The sequence below is a fragment of the Phoca vitulina genome, unplaced genomic scaffold (genome assembly GCF_004348235.1).
Source record: "Phoca vitulina isolate PV1807 unplaced genomic scaffold, GSC_HSeal_1.0 scaffold3, whole genome shotgun sequence".
In the NCBI taxonomy this organism is placed as follows: domain Eukaryota; kingdom Metazoa; phylum Chordata; class Mammalia; order Carnivora; family Phocidae; genus Phoca; species Phoca vitulina.
This window is the reverse complement of record NW_022589706.1, coordinates 50016363-50035778: the sequence shown is the minus strand read 5'-3', so window position 1 is coordinate 50035778 and position 19416 is coordinate 50016363. Positions and strand designations below refer to the sequence as shown.

General features: G+C 38.5%; 1 non-coding gene across 1 annotated transcript; it reads left to right on the top strand.

The window, feature by feature from the left end:
- Positions 1–8054: 8054 nt before the first annotated feature.
- LOC116630338 lies at positions 8055–8157 on the top strand. Its single transcript, XR_004298937.1, has one exon. It is a non-coding gene; the product is annotated as a U6 spliceosomal RNA (small nuclear RNA).
- The last annotated feature ends 11259 nt before the right edge of the window (positions 8158–19416 follow it).

The window sequence follows — 19416 nt, the reverse complement described above, 5'->3', positions numbered from 1 at the left end:
GGAAGCTTTCTGAACCCCACACTATTAGGATTTTATGGAGGCTTCCTCACATAGGCACGACCAATCATTAACTCCATTTCCAGGTCCTCTCCCCTCTCTAAAGATGGCAAGAGGGTGCAGGAGGAGATGCAACTGAAAATTCTAAGCTTCTAATCATGGCTTGGTCTTTCCCGTGATCAGCCACCATCCGGAAGCCATCTAGGAGTCCACTCAGAGTTGCCTCATTAGAACAAAAAATGCTCCTAGTATTCTTATCACTTAGGAAATTACAAGGGTTTTCGGAGCTCTTTGCCAGGAACCGGGGGCGGAGTCCAATATATGTATTTTCAATTATCTCAAATTCTTTTTCTGTTCAAGTGGTTAAAGTGTGATGGAAGAGCCTCACCGAGGAAGGAATCCAAATCTGAGTCATCACTTGGAGTAGAGTCAGAGAGAGTAGAGAGAGAATGAGAGAGAGCATGAGAAGGGGGAGGGTCAGAGGGAGAAGCAGACTCCCTGCTGAGCAGGGAGCCTGATGCGGGACTTGATCCGGGGACTCCAGGATCATGACCTGAGCCGAAGGCAGTCGCTTAACAACTGAGCCACCCAGGCGCCCATGTAGCAACATTTTTAGTAAATTTGTTACCTGCTTTTCCTTACAATGCAGACCATGTGCCAATTGGGCTTGTAAACTCTATAGAAAGAGTTGGGAAACCAAATATTAGCAGTGTTTTTTAGGACTATTTGCTCATTTGGCAAAGTATAGTTTAAAAAAGAGACGATTCCAGGAGAAAATTGGCCAACTGAAAAGTAGAAATGATAAGGAAGACAGAGAGAGAGAGAGAACAGAAATTCAGGGCCTTGTAAGCTTAAAAGTCCTAATGTCTAAACCTTAAACAATCAGAGATAGACTTACTAAAAGCTGTGAATGAAGGAGTTAAGTACAACTTGATGGCTGGATGAAGGGACTCATGGAAAGGATCAGATTATGAGTATGTCTTCAATTTGCTCAAGATAGATGATTCAAGGTAGCTGCCATTAAGTAAAAAGGAAATCATAGGGTGAAGCCACAACACAAATCAGACTGCAGAATCATGTTTAGAAAAAGACTATTGGTGTGGCTACTGGCATATGGAATTGATTAGACACAGATCGAAAACTATTAAACTTTTGAAGAACTGTTTTTCCCAATGAAACTAAGAAAGTACAATAAAAAACATTTGTGATGTTAGGATTTAAACCAACTTGCAGATCCTCAACCTTGCAGCAGTAGGCAGGCTGTTCAATCTATACAGCCCCTAAAAAGGGCTTACTGCCCAATACCCACACCAGATGTAGTCAAGGAAAGTAATGGACAGGGAAGAGCCTCCAGAGGTTGAGAACATTGGATAATGGGAGTTCTCCCCAGAAAACATAATTGAGCCTAATCAAGACTTTTCCCCTGCCCCAGGGCAGTGTCTGCTCAGTGGGATTTCAAAATTGGTTCAAACTAGTAACTGCTGTGTTTCTTATTCTCCTAAATGAAGTGTTGATTGTGGTTATCTTGTCCCCACTCCACCACTGTAATTAGATACGTGTTTGGGTGAAGGTCACTTCCTTGTCTTTTTAGTTCATAGGTCTCCAGAGCCTGGGGCATCACATCTTGATCAGATGGGCAGGACTGCATGGCAACTGGAGAGCCTGGATTTTGAGTTGATGCAGTTAATGATTAAAGGTTTTGAGGTAGTGATGGAAGTGACTGTGTTTCATGTGTGGGAGGATGAATAAAGGGATAATAATTAGCCAGAAAGGAGGACTGGCTAGATGCTCACTAATCTTATCTCCTTCTTTTGGGCATATGGGAAGGCTACAGTTCAGAGTGTCTCTTGGTATTAGATCAGCTAGATTGCAGCCTTATGAGGTGGTAAATAGAACATGGACAGAAGCCATTTGTGTCACTTCCCAGACCTGGCTTCTTAAAAGTCCTTCACTATCTTTCATGTATTCTCCATTGTCCCATGGCTGTAAGAAAAGAATCTGAGAGTGGAACTTCCCTGAGTCCACATACCACCGAGCAGTTCTCAGACACCAGCTGGGTATCCTACAATTCAACTTAATTCTGACACTATCTACTCAGAGACAGTATCCAATTCTCCAGGTTAAGGGCTCAGTCCCACAAGACTGCCTTTCACTTCAGATGCCAGTCACAAGTCTAAGTTGTTACCTGTGCTTCCGACCGACTGGCTATAAATCAGAGATTCCCATGATCCTCTCCTCGGGTTTGATTAATTTGCTAGAGCTGCTCACAGAATTCAGGAAATCAATTTAGTCACTAGATTAGTGGTTTATTACAAAGGATAATAGCCAGAAGAAGAGATACATAGGGCAAGGTCCTGAACAAAGTAGCTTCTGTCCTTGGGGAGTTTGGAGCCAGGCACAGTCGACATGGAAGTGTACTGGTTCAGCAACCTGGAAGCTCTCTAACCTCTTTTGGGTTTTAATAAAGGTTTCATTACTTAGCATGACTGATTAAATCCCTAGCTATTAGTGACTGGACTCAATCTTCAGCCCCTCTCCCCTCCGTGAAGGCCATGAAGGACTGAAGGTCCAAACCTCTAATCACAGGATTGGTTCCCCTGACAACCAGCTCCACCCTTAGGTGACCTAAGGGCTTGCCAAAAGTCACTTCATTAACGTAATAGAAGATACCTTTATGGCTCTCAGTCACTTAGGAAATTCCAAGTGTTTTAGGAGCTCTGTGCCCGGAACAGGAAGAAGACCAAATATACACTTCTTATTATAAATCACATCACAATGACCTAAGTATGTAAAAATACTGTTATAATCCAGTGATGGTTAAAAGCTTGGATTTTTAAGCCAGATTTGTCCGGGTTCAAAACCAGCTATTTTGGGGTGCCTGGGTGGCTCAGTCATTAAGTTTCTGCCTTCGGCTCAGGTCATGATCCCAGGGTCCTGGGATGGAGCCCCGCATCGGGTTCCCTGCTCTGTGGGAAACCTGCTTCTCCCTCTCCCACTCCCCCTGCTTGTGTTCCCTCTCTCGCTGTGTCTCTCTCTGTCAAATAAATAAAATCTTTAAAAAAATTAAAATTAAAATTAAAAAATTAAAAAAAACAGCTATTTAATTTACTAGGTGAATGACATTTGAAGTAACAGAAATGTTACCTAACATTTGTGTGCTCAACAGGGATAATATTAGAACCTTCCTCATAAAGTTACTTTGAAGTTTAAATGAATTAATATATCTAAAGAACCTAGGATAATGCTTAGCACATAATAAGCACTGTATGTATTAACTATGATTATAATAGAAGAATCTACGATGTACTCTGGGAGCAAGGAGAAGGAAAAGTCTAATTTAGTCTGCAGGGTGGAGTAGAACCTCCAAAGAGCTGGGCTCTGCGGACCAAGGGGAAGAGATTAGTATCAAATCATATTTGAGGAACTTTACAGACTGTATCAGTTTTTAAAGGGTGAAGTCTGGATAAATCCTGGTCTGGATGAATCCTTTAGCATAAGCTCATCATTCAAAGGATGACTCCATTCCAAATGAGTTTTCTACCTGTTAGGGTATTATACAGTTACATCTGGCTAGAAGAAGCTCTATTCTATCCAGTTAAATGCTTACTACTTGTCTATAAAGCCAGTTTTTTTCAATCTCCCTTCTGTTAGATTGCACTTATGTTAGTTACGCAGTTTAAATCCCATTCAGAGCAAAAAAGAGGATTGACTCACACTTTAGAAATTTTCTCTCCGTGTTACTGATATGGGAAACAAAGGCAGAAGGAAATGTAGATAAAATTAAATTTCCTTATAACCTGCAGCCCAATGACAAATACTTGAGGCAGGCAGAGTATAATATTTCTCCAGGAAACTCCCAACTGTCTTAAGTTTAATGCTTTGCTAGTGGGAAAAGCAACCTTAGCTTGATAATAGCTAGGCCTCCAGGATCCTGTGAGTCTTCTCTACCATATGAAAGTCCTTTTGGAAACTTCCCTTGTTTTTACTTCCCCCAACTCTGAGAGATATACTCAGTCACCCCTCACACTTATAATGCAGCTCTTTCTGTCCATGGGCCCTCTCCCCGTGCTTTAATAAAACCACCTTATTGCACTGAAGATGTCTCAAGAATTCTTTCTTGGCCATTGGCTCCGAGCCCCACCACTTCAAACCACATCATTACTAGTTCTAAAACTTGCTCAACTTAATAATAACTATTAATTTTTCAATTTCATTCCCAAGGAATTTCAGATTTTCAGGCTTTACTATGAATGAGTCTGTACAACATTTAGAAGGCTAAAAACGAAGGAAAGCCAAAGAGGAATACCAATTTTCAGCATCTGCCCCAGGGCTTTGCAACCTAAGCACCACCCTGCTTCTTTTTGAGGTGACTACACCCGCTCTTCTCTAGCTATTGGAATCTCTCCTGTATATGTGGGAGCATTTGTTTCTCTGACAAAGTTTCAACATCAGGGAATTTCTAGATAGGTATCTCTGAGTGAAAATTCCAAATTATATGCATCCACCCCTCCTTATATTATAATTATTCTCTTGTGGCTTTTAAAAAATAACTACACACATCATCAGTTTCACAACTGCTTCAGAGAGGGTAGGATTAGTATGCAAACTCCTAGAGAAATCATGCAGGTGACCACAGTTATTAATGTGAACATTGTTAAAAATGTTTGAATGCTGTTACGCTGGGACCAATAGACCAAATTTGAAGATTTTATCAACAAGAGGCTGTTGACTCAGCACTTGAGAACTAAAATAAAGGGATTTGAGAGTGTTGTTGCCTGAGCTGAATGCCGCCTGCTTTGGGGTTTTCCCTCATAAAGAACATCATGCAGTATTTTGGGGTAGCAGTAAATTTTTCCTGTAAGAACCACAGCTAAAATTACAATCTGGTAGCTCTTTTGCTATGTCTTTATATGATAATTAGTCATCAACAATCTTTCTCTCTATTAATTTCACTTTGGTCAAATATTTTTCAGAATGAAATGAGAAGACAGGAATTTCCTGCGTATATGCAAATTCATTTATTATGAAACAACATATAACATCATAGACTATTAGAATTGAGAAAAACCATGGATATATTGATTTTACTAGTGATTTCACTCTTTGGTCCAGGAGATGAAATGCTTGCACATCCCGGTTGTGTAGGGCCTGCACATTTCCTTAAGTTATTCCTAGGCCCTCCAGGGGGTCTCAATTTCTAACTCAAATTAGCATTATTTAAATGATCAGACAGTTCACTGAATAGTACTTGGTACTGTGAATAAATTGGGCTTGCTCTTTCCATTCCATACCCTTTTTTATCTGTCTGTTTTTCTGGACAGGTGGAGGATAGGACTTGGTACATCAGCTTACTTTAGTAAGAGTGGTGAATTTGCCTGAGCCTGAATCTAAACAAAAGCTTACCCAGCTGGAATCAGATCACTAATCTGTATTGTTGGTATAATATTTTTGCATTTGTTGATTCGTTATTAAGCCCTTTTATTGTGCTCATGTCCCAAATTCCGTCTTTATATACACTCCAGCACTCAGGCTATAAAAATGGACTGTTTCATCACCAGGTCTTTTTAGAAATAAAACAATTATCATTTATTAATCTATTGATTGATTGTAAACATGTGGAAAAAATAAATTAAAATGAATTAAAATAGAAAGAAGAAAAAATCATTTGTATATGAAATAATCACTTTTTTTTTAAAGATTTTATTTATTTATTTGACAGAGAGAGAGATAGCGAGAGCAGGAACACAAGCAGGGGGAGTGGGAGAGGAAGAAGCAGGCTTCCTGCCGAGCAGGGACTCGATCCCAGGACCCTGGGATCATGACCTGAGCCGAAGGCAGACGCTTAACGACTGAGCCACCCAGGCGCCCCTGAAATAATCATTTTTTTGAAAGAAAAAGAAACTTTGTTTGTTCTTAACCTATAAATTGTAAATAAATTCTCATTGCAGAAATTTTAAACAATATTGATAATCAAAAAGAAGTGAAAAAAATCTAAAGTTCATGTACATTACTTTATTGTGTTTGTTTTTTGTTTTTCTGTGTGTGTTTGTGTGTGTAGTCAAGTGGTTTATTTTCAGGATTGGAATAGTATAAGAAATATCGTTTATATCCTTTCTATTCCATCTAAGGCTTAGTTACAAGAATTTCTTCTTTCTTTAAATGGCTCTCAAGGTCATGGTTTTTAGTAGTGGTATTAGAGTCAGTCGGAAATTACATATTTATCTAACCATTCACCCAAGTGACAGAAATTTAGTTTATTTTTTCATTTTATTACAAAATAATGCTTTAATGAACATTCATATACATAAATATTTATGTTTCTCTCTGATATTTTTAGGTCAAATTCCTGTAAGTGGTATGGCTAAAGACAATTTAAGTTTTTAAGATAGATTTTTGAATATATCATCAAATTTCCTTCTAAAAATGTACCAATTTATAAACTCACCAACATTCACTAATATACCTTCACTGACTGCAACACTGAGTATTATCAGTCTTTTTAATACCTGATGCTGATTGGTAAACAATAGTATATTCTTAATTTAATTTGCATCTTTTTCTAAAGATTTTATTAATTTATTTGAGAGAGAGCAAGCACGAGAGCACCAGGTGGGGGGAAGGGCAGAGGGATAGGGTGAAGCAGACTCCCCGCTGAGCAGAGAGCCTGATAATGGGGCTCAATCCCAGGACCCTGAGATCCTGATCTGACCTGAAAGGCAGCTGCTTAAAGGACTGAGCCACCCAGGTGTCCCAAATTTGCATTTTTAAATTACAAATGAAACTAACATCTTTCTCTCCATCCTTTGTATATCTTCTATGAATTGCTAGTTACTTATTTTTTTCTATTGAACATGCTTATCTTTTATTTTGATTTTTAGAAGTCTTTTTTAATTAAAAGGTGTTAACACTTGGTCATATGCATTGCAAATATTCTCCTTCTTTGTAAGTTGCTTTCTTATCTGGTTTACATGTTTTTAGGAGTAGATTGTGATGCTAATAACCTTGTTATGAGGAGAAATTAAAGACATGATTGATCTGGGAGGAACTGATTGAGTTAGGGACAGGAGTGGTGGTCTTTGGATTGCATTAGAATTTGGATGATTGGCTTACTGTTTTGGACAATGAAATTATAATTTTGGTACTTTAGCCTCTACTATTTTTAACTCTCAAAACAACCCTTTAAACTGCTATCATCATAATTGTAAGTCACAGATCTACTAAAGTGGCAAAAGCTGAATTTACAAGCCAGGTTTGTCCAATGCCAAAGTCTATTCTTATGATTATACCACGTTACTTCTAAAGATTACAAAAGTGTTTTTTTATCCCTATGCTTCAGTATGTTTTAAATGCCTGCCTGATATTCCATGCAGTTGGTGTTCCATAAACTCACCATGACTGAGTTCATTTCTCAGCTACATAGATGTGGACACAAAGGACACAGAAAGGATAAGTATCTTGTCCAAGATTACCGAGCTAGTAAAACTAATCCAGGGAAAGGGTTTGAGAAGTCCAAGAATCGTGAGATCTATTCCATCAATCTTTTCATTTTGTGTTTCTTCCTTTGCTCTTTATGCCTAGAAAGTTCTCTGCCTAGAGGTAAGAGACAATCAATTGTTTCCTTCTAATTGTTTCTGGTGCTGGTTTGCATATTTATATTTAACTCAAGACTATCTGGAATATATTTTGGTAAGAGAAATAAATTAGAGTTTTTTTTCCTAAGGGAGGGTCTTGATGAAATGATTCCAAGTTTTATCTGAAAGAATATATAGATGGTAATTGCTGAGAAACATTTGAAGAAGAGAATTAGAACAGAGAACTAGTATTGCCAGAAATTTAAAAATAATAATTATGCAATAATTAAAACAGCACATGCTGTTTTAAGAAAAAAATCAACTCTGTTCAGTGTAAAGGAACAATTAAAATGATGTGAAAATCTATTTTTCTCAAAGAACATATTAGTTTATTAATTTGGGATTTGATGATTTTTCAGATCTAAGGAATGTCAAAATAATAACTGGAAAAATACAACACCCCAAATAAAAATCCAAGCAAGCCTAGTGCCTGTTTCTGCAGCATATATACAAAAATTGGATCCATGCAGAGATTAGCATGAGCCCTGCCAAGGATGACACACAAATTTGTGAAGCATTCTTCACTTTTCAGTTATGCAAGATGATTTTTATACCTCAATAAAGCTGGAAAAAAACCCCACAAAACTCCAAGCTTAAATTTTCTCATAACAAGGCTTGCCCTTCATGAATTGTGACAGTGAAATAATCCTTTTGATGTGGTGCGGTTACTATGGCTATAAACATAGGTGTCATGGCAGTTGTTGGCTGCAGAGACTCCTTAGCTGATGAGCGAACACTTTGGAGCTTTGTTTATGTGGGTGTGGTGCTTTGTGCATGCTCCACACTCCTGCCTCCTTGCAAGGTGCATCTGCTACAGAGCACTGTCTTTCCTCTTAACCTATCTTTCTACTTTTGAACTGCAGTTGGGTTGGGTTATTATGGGCTGTGTCTTCTTCCTTGTCGTGCTGGGATTCGGATAAGCAGGAACCTCTCCCTGGAGTTATGAGATGTTCACAAGGGTCTCCAGGTGGAAAGCATTTGGCCTTGACATGATGTAGAAAAGAAAGGAGAGCTTGGAAAGACAATAATCAAGGAGTTTTAAAAATAGGAGGAAGGGGGCGCCTGGGTGGCTCAGTGGTTAAGCAACTGCCTTCGGCTCAGGTCATGATCAAGTCCCGCATCGGGCTCCCTGCTCAGCGGGGAGTCTGCTTCTCCCTCTGACCCTGCCCCCCTCTCGTGCTCTCTCTCTCTCAAATAAATAAATAAAATCTTTAAAGAAAAATAGGAGGAAGGGTTTTCTTTCAATCTTCTATTATTCAACCAAAAATCTATAAACGTACATGTGGTTGTCAGGATGAGGAACTCAATATCAGAAATGGAAAACTAAAGGTTAGCTATGAACCCCGAGGTTGAGGGGACTTATATGCTAACCCTTTTTTCCTCAGTGACATTTACGGAAGTACAGGAAATGTATTTCCTTCTAAGAAAAGCAAGCATGGCAAGATCCCAACTTTTCTATAGGAATCTGTCAATTCTATTTTTCTATTCCTAATTGCCCTGGATTCTTAAATGACATCTGACTCCTGAACTCTCCAAGTTGTAGTCTGGATGATGCACTCTCATGTTTCCACCGAAGATGCAGTATTGCTTCAGTGGAAAATCATGCCTTACTTGTAGCACTCGAGTGGTATAAGCTAAGGCTTTTTTTCTCCCCAGATGAGGGATGTTAATATAGAGAAAATCTGCCACTCTGATTTGCAAAATTTATAGAAACTCCAACTTTCAAGTGCTAGTTTATGAGGAATGGCTTCTGTTTATTTTTCATCTTTGCATTTTCTATGGTACCTTGTAGCATAAAGTCTTATGCATATAATTTTTCAGTAGTAGAGCAATAAATACAAACAATAAATATTGAACCGAGGGGTCTAATCAAAGGAAAAGTTTTCATTAATTTCAAGACCAGGAGGCAAAAAAAGAGAAACATGTTACAAACCTTACTGATTATTTCTTCCTTACGTTTACCATTGGCCATAATTTAGTAGAAAGATCCGTCCCAAATGTCTCAGCTTTCTTTTCTAGGAGGACTGTATACAGGCGTTATAGAAAGTAGATACTCCCTTTTGCCTTGAAGTATTTATCCTTTTGCAATGTGAGAGCTGAAGTTCAAGTCTCTCAGATTCAGACTGATCAGCAGTGTTTTTGGAAATAAGTAACATTTTTCCTTCATTATTGGATACTTATGTATCTATTAGGTATGGTTCTTCACTGCCCACTCCTTGAACTTTTTTTTTTTTTTTTTTTTTGAGAGAGAGAGAAAGGTGGGGTAGGGACAGAGGAAAAGGGAGAGAGAGACTCTTAAGCACGGAGCCCAACGCAGGGCTTGATCTCACAACCCTCAGATCATGACCTGAGCCGAAATCCAGAGTTGGACTCAACCAACTGAACCACCCAGGCACCCCTTGAATTTTTTAATACTAGCAGATTAATTTGAAATAATCCCATCAGCAGACTGAACTAAACTCGGGAAGTCATGATTTAGTATTAAAGGATGGCAACCAGGAGTAATGACTGTGTCTTTAATAATGAGCCGGTAAGACCACACAGCATGAGGAACGAAACCCAGGTGATGGCCAGTGGGGAGAAGGAGGGCAGGGTAAAAGGAATTAAGAAAAGGAGGAAATCTGTTTGCGAACTGACACCATGGACCCTGAACTACAGCCCAAAATACATCGATATCTATGAACACTGGGGGTCTAGAGTGGAAATTATAAGACATAGGTACATTTTGACAGGCCGACTCTGATTTCTAGCTCTGGAGTTTTCTCTAGTTTCCACTCATTTCCCACCCTCCTTAATGTCCTTTGTACCTAACACTGTCTTTCTCTCCATAAAGACAATAGTTTCTCTGACACTCCTTTCCAGAAACTGGGGTCTTGCCCTCAGAGTTAGAGTTCCCACTAGCTGAAAATTCACTGATAATCAATGCTGCATGGATGTCTGTGTATTGCCCTACTGGAAGACTGCCTTCCTGCCATGTCCTATCCATCTTCTGTTACATTTTTCTCATCTGGGATTTGATTGTTTCTTTGTCACTATTCTTTCCATGTAGTGTGTTGTACTTTGCTTCTCTGAGCAGACCCTCGTGCAATGCCAGATCTGCCCTTACACGCCTTTAGGAAGGGCTGGTGCTGGACCTGTGTTTTGGACTGTCCCCCTGGTTAAAAACAATCCTGGTTCTCATTCATCTGTTCATTCATCAAACATCATTCATATCCCTACTATGTGTAGGTACTTGAGATATAATGACAGAAATAACCATGGATGGACACGGGAACTCTCACATACTGTCATGGGAGTGTAAATTGGTAAATGACATTGGGAGACAATTTGGCAATATTTTGCAAAGTTGCAGATGGAGACCCCCTATTATCCAGCCATTTCCTGTCTCAGTTTGTACTTATAAAAACTCTGTTTCTCAAACAAAACAAAACAAAAAAAAACCCCCACCACCAACAAAAAACAAACCAGAAAAAAAAATTCTTGTTTCTCTTCATTTGTTTCACATACTTCTCTTTCATTTATAACATAGTATATAGATTATATAAAATTTATAATTAATGGACATTGTGTGTAGGTACTTAAATTCACTAAAGTGAATTAAAAAGTTATTCCTTGGATAATGATGCTCAGTTGGAGCTCAACTCTTTTCTTTACAAGGTTCCTTCCAAAAAGAAGATACCTACCCCACTCCCACAGTACATCTGATCTCAAGTATTTCAACTTCTGTCAAAATTCTCAGGCTTGAACTGCAGCACAGCAGATCCTTCCAAACGCAAATACGACAGCACACATTACATATTGTCAGTTCTTTCAAATACAGAATTATATACAATTCTATTATCCATCTACTGAAAATATTCACATGAATTAAACATTTGTGACCACAGAGGAAAGTATAAGGTTTAAGATGTGCTCCCTATGAGAAGGTGCGACCCACATCTAAATCAGTGCTATTCCATAGCCATTAAAGAAACAGGTCACTCCCCCCCATTTACTGTTTCCAAAGGAAAACTGCTTAATTTTTGTTCTATTTGAAGCCAAAGCATGCCTTCACATGCAAGTAAGACAGTGGAGAACAAATGAGAAAGTGAAGAGGTGACTCTGAGATGACCCTCCAGAACTTGTGCAACCCACGTCTCCAGCTTCATTAGCTTGTCACTACAAACTGAGGTGACGTTTCATTTTTGTGTCTAGATAATGATGCTTAAAGACCCTATCTGATTATCAGATGTCGGCACCTGTTTGGAGAGTTTGCAGGGTCTCGCCTTGCCTGGGGCTGGGAGCTCTGCTACAGCCAGGTTCTTCCCTGCAGCCTTCCCACCCTGCTGGCTGACGGAATGTTTGCTACCTTTGCTGCTATTGATGTTTATCAGCCTGCCTCTGTGCCTCTACCTTCCACTGGCATTGCCTGCCCAGCTCCGGAGTGGTGACATTGTTTTGGTAATTCTCCATAAAATGCTTGAGACCCTGCTAGGACCTTTGCAAGCTTTGGGAGGCATAGGAATTACAGATTTGAATGTCAACAGAGGTCTGGCTGGTAATGGGGAAGTGTGAAGGCTAAATGCTATAAGAAAAGTGGCCATGACATTTGGCTTAAATGTCACCCAATAAGAGACAACATGAGAGTGGTGGTGAACTGGCCAGCACACGCTCCATTGAAAGAGAGAAGCTGCTGGGAACAGAGTTGACCTGTGGGAACAAAGACCTAGGTTTGCCAGACCTAATTTTGCAAGAGGTCTCAAGTTAATATTCTTAAGTGAAACTCTACTTCTGAGCAGTGTGGCACCTGATTCTTTTATTTTTACAATGATACTGCCATGGCCAAACCAAACATTTCTGTGGGCCTCAATGGGACTGTGGGCCACTAGTTTATATCTTTGACTAACAGCTACTATTACAAGTAGCTACTCTTAGAACCCATAGCCCAACTATACTTCCAAGTCCCTGCATAGCAACCATCAGAATTCTACATAGCATGAGCCAACACACACACACACACGCACACACACACACACACACACACACACACAGTGCATGTGAGGGAGAAGTCCATGCTTATCAGGGGAAAACCCACATCCTTTCCACTAATGGACTCTGGCTCAACCAACTACTTAAAACAGTCACATGCTTTGCCCAAGTCCATTTCAAATAACACTTTATAGGAAAGGGTTAGATTATAGTTCAGATGCCACTGCACCAAGTTCAATAGTTTGCTTTTAGTCTTGCCTTCAGGATGAGGCAAGGAGAAGTTCCAACTGCACATATAATACAATTTCATCTCTTACCCTCCTGGGAGCAAATTCTTGAATAAAGATTATAAACCCAGCTTCCAGGAATGAAATAGTAATTTTAGGTAGAGAGCAGACCGAATCCAGATTTAAGAGAACCTGTCTTCAGCTCTGTGGATACAGCCTTGCTAGTAAATCAAATATTTGATAACTTGACTTTAAATAGGCATTCACAGATAGCAACATGGTAAATTAAAATATCACCTGGTGCATTCAACTCATTTTTAACTTTTCTTTATTCGTGGACTGGAAAAATGAATTTTTATTTTTACTTCTCAAATTATTTTTCAAGGTTAAATGAATTTACATTTCTTTATCAGCAGAATTTGCCCTGCTGTTAAGAGGGAAGAAATGGAGAAAACTCGCATCTATTGATAGCCTACTATTGTTTGGGGTCCTTAAATATATTACGTCATTTTTTTTGCACAATAACCCTGAGGTAAAAAGGGTCTTCTCCTCATTTATGAAAATAGGTTTAGGCTTGTTTAGTAAGACTGACCCTGGGTCACACAACTAGTAAATTGCAGGATTAAGATTTAAATTTAAAGAGGCTAGAGGACTCTTCTATTTCTTCTGATTCATTATTGACGCACTGTAGCCTCAAACTCTAACATAACATATAATCTCGTACGTTACTAAAAGTCTTAATTTGCCCTAACCGAGGCTTAAGTGGTATTTGGAGGAGCCAGATTGGGATAGGCCATGATTCAAGTCTGGTAGACATGTAAGATTGTAGAAGGATGGGCTTTAGAGATAGGGGAATCAGGGCAAAGACACAAGGCGCCACATAAATGTAAAACCTACATTCTTTGTGAGGCAGTGGGGAGGCATAGGACAATGAGTAGAAAATAAGTGTGTTACAAAGGAACAAACTGAGTGTAGCTTCCAAAGAATAGATTTCGTTCAAGAGAAACTAACAATTGCATTCATCAATAGTAGGCAATCGGCAGGGGGCCTAAGGGCAGGATCAGCTGCATATTATATCTGAAATATGTTTAAAACTTATTTTGATACTTAACATTAAGCTAAACTTATTCAGAACTAGAAAAGGAGGCCATCAAATTCCCAGTTACTGTTTTCTCTGAAAATGATTTCGTTTATTTGATAATTTGACTAGGTATAGAGTTTCAGGTTCAAAGGCTTTTCACTCAATATTTTATATTTTATTCACGTGTTTCATTGCAAGCAGTATGCCAGTGAAAAGTCTGTTTTATTGTCCTGTAAGGAATCCATCTTTTCTCCCAAGTGGCATCAGGATTCTCTTCTTTAACTTGATATTCTAAGATTTCACCATCTCTTCTCTGTGTTTTTATTTTGCATGGCCCTTGCTGACCCTTTGTGAGGTTTCATATCTTTGTGCAATTCTGGGAAAGTCTAGGCAATTATCCCCTGAAATATGTCTTCTACTCCTTTCTGTCTAAATCTAATGAAGGATGTAGTGCCTGGCAGGGTAACTTAATGACTGGTCTGGGTTTGAGTGTTCCCCATTCCTCTTACTGCCACTAGCCCTCAAGGACATTGTCCTATTTCTCTGCAATAAGTGCCCATATTCATCTGGAGTATCTACCTGGAGGTAGATACTGCCATTTGTCTTGCAAGAGCGGGAGGAAAGAGATATGCAAGGTTTGTCCTGCCTAGCTTCTCCCTTTGTGGTACTCTAACTAATCATCCTGCCAATTTCTTCTGGGTCTAGCTCCTTCTCCTGGATTTCATCATCTCTAGGCATGGAGCATTAGTGTTGCTGGTCTTACCTCCTAGGTCAGAACTTTCCCAAGGGAATCTGTGCCTTCTCTCATACCTGTTTGTATTTTTCAAAGGTCAATTACTCTTTTTGTAGTTCTATAAATTCTTGTTTTTCTGTTGGTGGTGGTTATAAATTTTATTTTATTATTTTTTGACTGTAGTTGACACGCAATGTTACAATAATTTCGGGTATATATATGACTTAGTGACTTGACAAGTTTATACATTATGCTATGTTCACCACAAGTGTAGCTACCATGTCCTGTTATATCATTATTACAACATCATTGACTATATTCCTTATGCTATGCCTTTTATTCCCATGACTTATGTTTGTTTGTTTTTTACAATGGTTGTTTTAATTTTCAAAATACATTTTCTAGGGGCACCTGGGTGGCTCAGTCAGTTGAGCGTCTGCCTTTGGCTTGGGTCATGATCTCCAGGTCCTGGGATCGAGCCCTGTGTCGGGCTCCCTGCTCAGCAGGGAGTCTGCTTCTCCCTCTCCCACTCCCCCTGCTTGTGCTCTCTCTCTGTCAAATAAATAAATAAAACCTTAAAAAAAAATAAAAATACGTTTTCCTGCATTTCTATGAATTTAGTGTGGGAGGGGAGATTACCTCAAATGTTTGCCATTTTGAAACTGGAAGTCTGTCCTCCACCCTTTTCTCAGTAATATGTGTGTTTTGTAATATGGTCAAATAATTATCCATGGAATTATCTGAAAAAAAAAAAAAGCACAACCTTTAAAAAATTAGATAATTTCATTGTATTTCATTTTTATTCCTTACAAACTTACCTCAGTCCTTATTCCCCATCTCTGTCCATTTTCCCCCAAAACATACACATGCACATCATACACTTAGCATAAGCATATATATATATTACAGGTAGATTTAACTATAGTTTGAAAATATAATTCTTCATTAACTAATGATGGAGAAGTAATGAAGGCAAAACAAGAAGGTATGGTTGATATATTAGAACAACTGATTTTTTTTTTAGATTTTTAAAAATTTTATTAGATTTTAAAATTTTGACACATTGGTCAGACCTACTTTTGTCCTCAGCATACCCCCAAACCAACTTATGCCTCACAGATCTACTGCTGTGCCTCCTCATTGGCTTAGAACAACTGGAATCTAGAGGATGTAAGAATCCATTAATCGTGTTCTATACAGGTCAGCCTCCCAAGACAGAGAGTAAGATAGAGAAAGGTAGAGGGAGGACAGTGGATTCAGAGGGGAAAATAAATGCACACCATAGGCAGAGTAACTATAATAAAATATCTCATTTAGAGAGAAGAAATGGAAGAAAGTAATCTCTTATTATAAGCATGTACTATAAAATCCATAAGAAATATAATTCCATTGCCTAGACACTATAATATTGTACGATTAATTTTCTAGTCTATTCATAGATAGAAATTAGATAGATATTTTAAAAAATTGTGTTTGACTCTCCAAATACATTCCACCTTATTCTCCATTAAATAGCAGCACTCTGGTTTGGGAAATTGAGCTTAGCTTAATGAGTGAGCCTAACTGGTCTAAAGAGAATCATAGGGAGGGGAGAGGATAAGGTCATAATATTTATCTCCTGGCTCCCTCCTTGCAAGTTTGCCTTCTGTGTCCTTCACTGAAGGTCACTGATCTACTCAAGCCAAATCACTCTGTGTGACTCTCTCCCTCCTTTGGTAACTTCTGTCCTAGGGGCAATAGTTCAACTGCTACAAAACCCTGCATTCCTGCATTCTACCTTGTAATTCCCACCCCCACTACTTAGTAAATAGTCCCTTTGTAAACAGTTCCTCCTTGAAGTTAACCTATTTAGTTGTACCATCTATTTCTTTTTGGGACCCTGACTGAAGAATAGTGAAACTCATCCTCTAACTCAAGACTGGTATTTTGAAACTCTCACATTAGAGTCTGACTCAACTGTACTGAAGGAGATTGTACAGAAAGCTTGGACTTGAAGAACACTTACCACAGGACATTGTGAAGGTCTAATAGACATGACTTGGTATAATTTCCCATCTGGGAAGGAGGTGGGTGTTTTTGGTGGCATGTGGATTATCCGTGGCGAGGATATTTTTGGAGCTATAGTATGTCTTTGGATATGTGCTAGGCAACTGGAGAGTACATTGTAGTGAATATCCACTGTGGTTCTATTTTATTCCAATAATTTTAATTTTCTATTCATAAAGTAATCTGAATTAGGACCATTGCCAATTCAGCAGCACTATTTTATTAGAACAAAGTAGTATAAATAGGACATAAGTTAACCTATGTATGAAATAAAAAATAACATGAGTGTTTGAGATTTTGGAGAACGACTTCAAATTAAAGGCAAATAACCAGGGAAGTGGCAGTCAAATTTACCAGAGCACAAAGAGTGCAGTGCTTGACTCAATAGAGAGTAAGGTAGAATGTGTTTAGAGAGTCAAACACAACTTTTTTAAAATATCTATCTAATCTCTATCTATGGGTAGATTAGAAAATTAACCCTACAATATTATAGTGTCTGGACAATGGAATTATACTTCTTTTAGATTTAAAAAAATTATCTATTGCTATCTACAAGTAGTCTTGGAAAGTAATACCACAAAATGGTGGTATCTGGGTGATGGAATTACGTTTCTTGTACATTTTCTTCCTTTTGCTTACCTGCATGTAACATTATTTTATAACAAAGCACACATTGTTTTTGTCTCTTTAAACTTTTAGTATGAAAACTTTCACATAAATAAAAAAAAATAAAGGGAATAGTATAATGAAGCCTCAAGTATCCATTGCCTAGCTTCAACAATGATCAATTTGTGCCAAATCTTGTTTTATACATTTTTTTGTAATTGTAAAAAAAAAAAAGTTGATTTTAGTTAAAAAAAAGTTAAGACCTACTCACCTACTTAACATTTTCTCTAATCCATAGAATTCACCTTTATGCAAATCAGTAAAATTAAGCTAAGGATGGCCCAGTATTGTTCTTGTAAGTTGTTTAAGATCCTTCTTGAGAGGTGCCTGGGTGGGCTCAGTCAGTTGAGTCTGACTCCTGGTTTTGACTCAGGTCATGGTCTTGCTGTCATGGGATTGAGCCCCACGTTGAGCCCCCAGAGGAGCCCTACATCAGGTTCCCTGCTCAGCCTGGAGTCTGCATTGGATTCTTTTTCCCTCTCCCTCTGCTTCTACCCCCACTCACACACACTCTCTCTAAAATGGATAAGTAAATAAAATCTTTTAAAAAAATTCCTCTTGAATTGTGCTCAGTGTATTTCTTTGAAAGTTTGGTTTTGTTCAGCTTCTTACCCTACCTATGCTTCTCAGAAATTTGTACTGCAGAGTCCCTAATATCAGGGGGAAAAGCACATGCCTCTAGGAACTTGGGCATACAAATGAAGTGGTTCACTGAAAGCTAGTTATTTTGAAACTCATTTTTATTTTTAAAATATGTGAAAATTTTCATTTCACTCCATGTTTAGTAGAAATAGAATGTTTTAAATTACTCACCATTGAATAAATCTGACATTGTAGGAAGTTGGTCCACGTTGGTTTTATGGCTTCCTGTCCTCCAAGGCACCCTGACAAATACTCCTGTGAACACAAGGTCCCCTGCTTGAGAAGCACAGCCTAGGCTTTCTTCTCATTTAAGACTCTGATTCTGCCATTTGATTTTGTTTTCTAGACTTTGAAACTCCATTCTCTTTAAGGACTTTGGCTTAAATTCAGTCCTCTTGTTTTTCTACCACAGACCTCCTCAGTTAGCGTGTCCTACCCTGGAACTAATCCTCAGTTGCCAGCCCTACTGATCCTTGTCTTGGCCAGGCCTGATGCAGTACCCCACAAGAGGATCTCAGACCCCTAAAACAACAAGCATGCAGACATTCATTTATTTAATAGATTTTTATTGAGTGCCAACTATGGGTCTGGCAGTTGGGCAGGCCTTGAGAATACTATGGTTAAAAAGAAGGACACAATCCTGTCTTTAAGGAGCCTACACTGTCATGAGGGACACAAATGTACAGACAATTATAAAAATGGGCTAAGAAATGCAACATTATGTGAAGTACTGTGTCTTACAAAGCACAGAGCAGGGTCCTTTAAGTGGCTCAGGAATGCCTTCCAAGAATGTGATACAGTATAATGACAGGAAAGACAAGGAAGGAGTGGCCTGGTGGTAATTTTCTATATTTGAATGAAAACTTAGTCCTGTTCAACCACACAGAATGGTTTCTTAGAAGTAAAGGGATTGTCCCAAAAGCACTCAGTATGGGGATTTATTTCTGGGTTGCTTATTACATTGATCCATCAAGAAGGGACTAGCACAAAGAGTTTGATTACTTAGGGGTGTGGATTAGAAAAAAAATTGTATTTCTTTCAGACTGAGGTTTTTTGGTGAACATCTTACAAATGTATTGTGTATTACATTCAAGTCTCAGTATTTTTGCTTATGCTGCTGCTTCTTCCTGGAATGAAATTTCTTTGTTATCCTGGCGAAATCTTAATTATTCATGAGTTCTTGGCCTTCTGTAAAATCTCTGCCAAGCAGAATCAATTACTCCATTGTCTCTCTTCCCTTAGCTCTTTGTTTCCATACCACTTGAGGAGCATCTACATCTGCCTCTCCTGCTATGACTTCCTGCTAGTGGAAAGCAATTAATCATTCCATCTTCTAACCTCAGAACTAAGTATAACACTTAAATACAGTAGATATTTTAACAAATATATGAATTAAATGTATTCAAATTTAATTTTATTTTCATA